This window comes from Apis dorsata, unplaced genomic scaffold, assembly GCF_000469605.1.
Source record: "Apis dorsata unplaced genomic scaffold, Apis dorsata 1.3 scaffold_41, whole genome shotgun sequence".
Classification (NCBI taxonomy): domain Eukaryota; kingdom Metazoa; phylum Arthropoda; class Insecta; order Hymenoptera; family Apidae; genus Apis; species Apis dorsata.
Genome location: NW_006263343.1, coordinates 481,455 through 488,269, shown reverse-complemented (window position 1 = coordinate 488,269; position 6,815 = coordinate 481,455). Strand labels below are relative to the sequence as shown.

The window sequence follows — 6,815 nt, the reverse complement described above, 5'->3', positions numbered from 1 at the left end:
AAAAAAAAATATTCTTCAAAATATTATTATAATCTTAATTTTTTTTTTTTTTTTTTTTACTTAAGCAAGTATTTTCCTTGAATTTTATAATACGAAACTTTTATTACTTTTCTGAAGTATGAAATCTTCAAGCAATTTATAATTTAATGTTTCTCTTTTTTTCTCTACGAGCAAAATTTAAAATCTCCATTCCTTTCACGAGAGTACATACTCTCTATCTACGTAGCCGAATCTAAATTGAAATCATAATTCAAGCCACCCCTTGTGAGCCATTAGCAAAGGAGTAAAAAAAAAAGAAAATGTGTATATTAGTCTCTATATAATAAACTTTATAATTTTAACATAATTATGTATGCATGTTTAACGTTCATAGAGACGAATATTACGAATACCACGTTTCACAAGTGAGGCAAATTTAGATGGGATTGATTGATTGGAAAACTTATCTATCCGATAAATCGAAGTTCTGCGCTGGAAAGGTAGCGGTTTACTCGGCCACGAGAAAAAGGTAGAGAAGATTTAGGAATGGAGAATTAATTGGCACTCCGCTATAAGATTAGAAAATTTCTCTCACGGATTTACGTTTGTTCAATACTTTTTTTCATTGTAACGGTATCCTTCTATTTTAGTTTCAAAATTTATTTGAAACCTCTCTCAAATTTTCCCTCTGACGATTACGAGCCGTTAAAATTGAAAATCGAATTCGAGGATGAAAGAGTTTAATATAAATGTATGAAAAATAATTGTTGAAATTTTAAATCCTCTTTTTAAACGTTTATCAAACAAAATACGCGTATATAGGCACTAATCTATAATTGATCAACATTTCAATAGTTGAGAAATTTGTAAATTTTTTTTAAGAAGCGTTTAAATTTCAATTTTATAATTTTTTTTTTATAAATTAAATTCAACTCAAAGTTGAATAATTATTTCGTATTAAATAATTTGTCCATGATTTTTCATACGTTCCATGTCGTTCCACGTGATAAAAGTCGAATGTAGAAACTTTCTACTTTTTTTTTTTTTTTTTGCTGTCATATCTGGTTCGCAAAACTTTGTAAAACTATGTTAAAATTAATTTTAATGGCCACCCATGATGTATATATATGATAATAATAATATTCCTAATTTTAATTTTGACCATTTTTTTTATTCCTTTCAATCTTTGAGCAGTTTATGCAATACGTTTTTTTTCATTTTATTATATATAATTTTAATATAATTTTTATATAATTTTAATTTTATCGTCTTTGTTGAATTGTTACCGTTTATATCTGGCCTATATCCATCGAATAATTTATAGAATAGAAATGTCGAGGATATATTGTAGCAAACAGCTATAACTTCTTTTTTTTTAATAAGCATTTTTTCCTCAACATTTATTTCTTTCCATTCCATTTCCAATTCTCAAGGTCCAGTTTATCGTATCGTTTGTACAAATTCGAAACGTTTTCCAAGTTAATTTATAATAGTCTGCTATAATTTTTCTGTTACATCTGTCACGCAGATATTTTGCACGATTGCTTAAGGATATGACCTGAGAGTAACCAAATAGAATAGATTCGTAATTTTCAATTTGTAATACAAATTCACTCTTTCTAAATCATTGGATTCAGATTCAAATAGAATGAATAAAACTAGCAGATTTTTAATTTTAAATATAAATTTTTAAAAATTATATATTATTAAAAAAAGCTGTAATTTTGTTTCGTACTTTTCGTTTTTATTTATTTATCTTTATATTTTCTTTCAAATTCTATGATATGTTTTATTCTTCTATATATTTATATATTTTTTATATACAAATATAATTATAATCTTTTTCATATATTATGTTATATATATTTTTAAGAAAATAAGAATAAATTACAATTGAAAAGTAGTTTTAAAAATTTAATCGTTTACTAAAAATTAAAATTAAAAATTAAAATCTCCCCTATAACCATATCGAAAGCCTGGAGAAAAAATAATCCCATCCTTAATTAGCTCCTCTTCCTCTAATATCGAAATCGCTGTAGCCCGATGTTTTCGAGATTGGTGGCGTCTCGATGAATCGAGAGGAGAGGGCGTGGCAGGGAAGCGAAACTTCATTGTCTATTTTGACGAGGGAACCGGCGGTAGTGGAGCTATTTAAAATTTTAAAGAGCAACCGACTTTCGCTGTGCAAGTGCCATTTTAAGCTTCCGCTTTACTTTCCACGGAATTCCTCTCCCCTCCCTCCCCCCTCTTTCTTCCGCGAACCGAAAACCGTTATGCTACACTTCGAGAATTTTCCTCTGAATTTCTTCGAGGAAATTTCTCCCTTTTTTCTTTTTTTTTTTTTTTCTTTCCTTCCGTCTCAGAGAACAGGGAAATCTTACGAAGAATCGACGAGACTTTTTTCGCTGGACTGGGACAATAAAGACCCTTGTTTATCTTTTTTTTTTTTTATTTGGGTTTTATGTCGCATCAACAACATCTAAGGATTATTAGCGACATCTTAGAGTAAGTAGGAAGTGAATACATTACTTAATTTATCAATTTAGTGTCCTTTAAAAAGTCAAATAAGTTTTGTATCTTCTTGAATAAATTTTTTAGATTGTTTTTGAGTGTAGTTTTTAATTTGTTACGAAAAAATTTATATTTGGTTGATAGATATTCAATGGGCAATTATAGAATCACACTTCTCAAATTGAGGTTGTTTATCTTGTTTCTTCGTTTTCATCTCAAAGCACGACCAGGGAGAGATCATTGTCTCTTTTTTTAAAAGGAGAAATTCGTCGGATGACTAATAGTTATTGTAAGAAAATAATTCATTAAAATTATTAGAAGATATATTTTAACAAAATTTACTCCTCTTCTCTTCTTTTTCAGATATATATCCTTTATAATAATAATTCTTCTTTCGATACGAATATATTGTACGATAAATTACATTGTATATTTTAAAAATTATTCGTAATCAAAGATGAATTATTCTAGAAAATCAAGATATATTCTTTAGAATACGATTTATTGATTAATTTGTCTTGTTCTCTTGTTATTTGTATTGTTGATCGTGTTTATTTTACCCACGAATATACGATTCCTTTTTTTTTTTCTAAATTAAAATCAACCACGAAATGATTTATCGAGTTTTTTCCACCAGTGCCCTTATAACTTATCGACATGAACATTGACGTAAGTACGCACGCCTGACTCTGACGGATCGTACACGGTGTGAATGACGGTGAGATACTGGCAGGAGATCCGACAACCGACGAGAATTCTAGATTGGAAATTACACAGACGAGCTTATATCGGATTGGTCGGAAAGTAGTTTCGTTTTTTCACACGAGCGTCGCTAGTCCACCGTTTATCCAACCAACTTCACTCTAAACCGTGCTGTTCGGAAAGTAATTTCGTTTTGTCACGCGAGAGTTGCTAGTCGAATGTTTATCCAACCAACTTTACTCTAAACCGTGTTATTATATTTCGAGAGTTGACATTTCGTGGTTTATTTATATTGAAAGATTCGTTCGATTCTGTCTTCGGTTGTGTTTCTCGCGCGTGATAAACAAAGATGCGAGATCGAAAGGAATATTTTCAACACATTTTACTATTTTGTTATCGAGAAGGTAAAAATGCTGTTCAGACAAGAAAAAAGTTACGCAAAGTTTATGGAGAAAGTGTATGTAATGATAAGTTAGTGTCGAAACTGGTTTTCAAATTTCAACGTTAAAGACGCCCGTTATGGAAGACAGGTTGAAGCTGATGAAGACAAAATAAAGGTATTGATTGACAAATATCGACGAATAAGAACTCGATAAATAGCTATGAGATTAAATTTGTCGAATTCGATTGTTCATTCGAAACGACTCGATGTTTCATTGTCGTGAAAAAAAACGAAATTACTTTTCGAACAAGCCGATAAATATTAAAGAACGCGAAAGATTGCTCGAATCCGCAAATTGGTGAAATTTATTTAAATTTAAATTTTTTAATCGTTGTTATCGTATTTTCATTAATCGAAATCCCTTTTATCCCTTTAAATAAAAGAAAATTGATACGATGATATGTAAATTTTACATATCAGCTCTCTTGAAAGGGGAATTATTTGTATTTCGAGACAGACGTGATGACAGTTTGTTATTTAAAATTGTTTCGAAACGTGGCGTTCTACAATTTTATTGTCGAACGTCAAACCTTGGGATTTTTCCTCGAGAAGCCTCTCTTCTCGGATCGAAAATTCGCGAATTCAATTTATCCTCGCGTAAACGAAATCGATGCAAGCGAGTTTTCTTTTTTTTTTTATCATCTACGTATCTATACTAACTGCAGAAATATTTCGAGGGGGAATTTTCATGCGCGGGGTGAAAACGTATCGAGGATTCGTAAAAAGATATATCGAAGGTGGAAAATCCGCGTGTTCTTCTCGCTGCATTTTTGTTTTATGCATGAAAGCATCGGCGACCGCCTCGGATGACACGAGTTTCGCGTTGAAAGCCGTCGACGACTCGAAGAGAATCGAAAAGTTTTCGCGAATTTTCCATATTCTGTCGATAAACAATTTTCTTTTCCTTAATATTCCTTAATATTAAATTCTTTTTCATTCTAAAAATTGTAAGTAAGTTATATAATTAAATTAAATATTGACAACAATTAATTTATATTATATTTAAAAAGAATTCTTCTAAAATCTATCGAAATTTATTACCAACGAATTCATGCTTTATCATGTATGAAAAAATTTTTATTTCGCATTTTCTCGATCCACAAAATACCGAATGGAAAAAAAGAACGGTGTGAACAATACCAAAGCACGTAAAGCGAAACGGATAAAGAAATAAAATCGAGTTGGATGAGTAAAAAAAAAAAAAAATGAAGATCGATATAAAACGAATATGGAGGTAGAAATGGACACAGGTGCACGCGTGTTGATCGACGATATTAAGAAATCGAATCGATCGAATATTCGAGTCAAAATATTATCCTCATCGAGGATCTTACCAATGGCCAGAAACGTTTCACCAATTTTTGAAGAGAGAATCGTCGACAAGAAAAATTGAGAGCTTCTGAAAGCTATTTCGACACATATTATACGAGATTTGAGTCCAGATTCATATACCCATTACTAAAATTGCAACTAAAATTCTACTTTTCTCTAAATGGAGAAGTCTTTACAGTTGTGTATTTAATTTAAGCTGGAACAATTAACAAGTTGTGAATTTGGAGTCAAATTTTCGAGATTAATTTCGTCTATTATATATTTAAATTAAGTAGTATTAAATATAAATATTTCCCCAAATTTCCCCAAAGGCGCGAGGACAAAGTAATAAAAGTTTTCGAAAACTTTTAGTTGATAGAGGGTTCGCAATATATATACAAGTTTCGAGCAGCTGCGGTTGACGAATTTTCACTGTAAATCTGATGCGGGGACCCAACGGGTTCACGGATCGTCTATTATACGCGTAAGAACGTGAACTAACTTATTTACGTGCAGGCAATTGGCCATTAACTTTTAATTAAAACTAAAGTTAAAAATATCGAATAAAATTACTTGTTTAAATGCTAACGAATAATAAATATTAATTTATTCCTAACTGTTATAATTAATCCGCTTTTACAGCCTCGTATAAATTATTTGCGATTATTTAGATAACTTTATTATTAAATTTTTATCCATATATGACGTGCGCTATAAATATATACACACCAAAAAACTTTTAAATCAAACATATTCTCCCGGAATGTATAAATAAAGAGATTTCGTTTCGATAAAAGCACGTATCGCAAGAAAGAAAGCTTATCCAATAATCAGAAATGAATTTTAATATCCTGATCCTCGAGCAAGGAATACAAAATTTAATCTTGGACGTGCTGTTTACTCGTTGTCGAGAAGTGGACGATGGTACGAGCAACGTGAAAGAACTTTGTATTAACATTGCCAAATTTTAAAATAAACGACACAGTCAACCGCGACTTGTAAACTCTACTTAACCTATATTTTGCTCGGCATATTTTCACGTTGTCCTTTTATATCTCCTTTGCGTAATAAGTTCTTTTTCTTCTTAGTTTAACCGTTTTCTGAGAAGCAAACGATATTATCGAACGAATTTACAATATTATTCCTGTATAAGTTTAACCTTAAACGTCAGCTGAAGCGTATCGAAATATTAGATTAGCTTTCGAGAATTCTATCGACGAGAGGACCGTTCGATGCTTGCTTTCAAAAATTCAAGTCTGGAAATGAGAATCTTGAAAACGTGCCTCGAGGTAGACCGAAATTCACATCGAACGAAGATAAACCGAAAGTGGAAGCTGATTCACGAACGAACACTCGCGAAGTTGGACGCGTCTCCAACGAGACGGTTTTCACACATTTGAGTGCGCACGGGTGAAGCGAAAACAATTGGTAAAGTAGGTGGCGCGTCAATCGACGGAGTATCGAAAGTTGTGATGTTTGGAAATGCGCTCGTCGCGCAAAGCTTCGTTTTTGAACGGAATCGTAACACGTGACGAGGAACGGTATACCGCACGATAAAAATACGCGATCCGGACAACGGTTGGACGCCAATGAAAATCCTAAACGAGTGTCGAAAGCATCGTTACGACTGAAAAAACTCACGACGATTGAACGACGGCGCGTAAAAAGAACGATTCGTTGCTCTTTTTCGAATCGAGTAAATACCGTAACAGCGACATCCTACGGCCAAGAAATCGATTAAGAAATAACTCGCATTGGACGTGGACTTGTTTTTGTGCATCGCAAACCACTCTACCAAAAATTAGCCGAATCGAAACACGAAATCTTAACCCATTCATCATATTCGCCGGGCACTTCGGCGACCGAAATA

At 32.1% G+C, this 6,815-nt stretch overlaps 2 protein-coding genes across 5 annotated transcripts in view; one reads left to right on the top strand and one right to left on the bottom strand.

Moving 5' to 3' along the window:
• Positions 1-6,815, bottom strand: part of LOC102670698 (midasin) — a 115,876-nt gene that overhangs the window by 76,119 nt on the left and 32,942 nt on the right. The gene's annotated exons all lie outside the window — the stretch shown is intronic.
• Positions 1-6,815, top strand: part of LOC102680688 — a 56,083-nt gene that overhangs the window by 29,947 nt on the left and 19,321 nt on the right. Inside the window, exon 1 of one of the 4 annotated variants that reach the window (XM_031513831.1) lies at positions 2,988-3,596. The exons of the other annotated variants lie outside the window; for them this stretch is intronic. The gene's annotated coding sequence lies outside the window, so the exon portion shown is untranslated. Of the gene's footprint in view, positions 1-2,987; positions 3,597-6,815 lie in introns of those variants that run through there. 4 annotated transcript variants of the gene reach the window in all.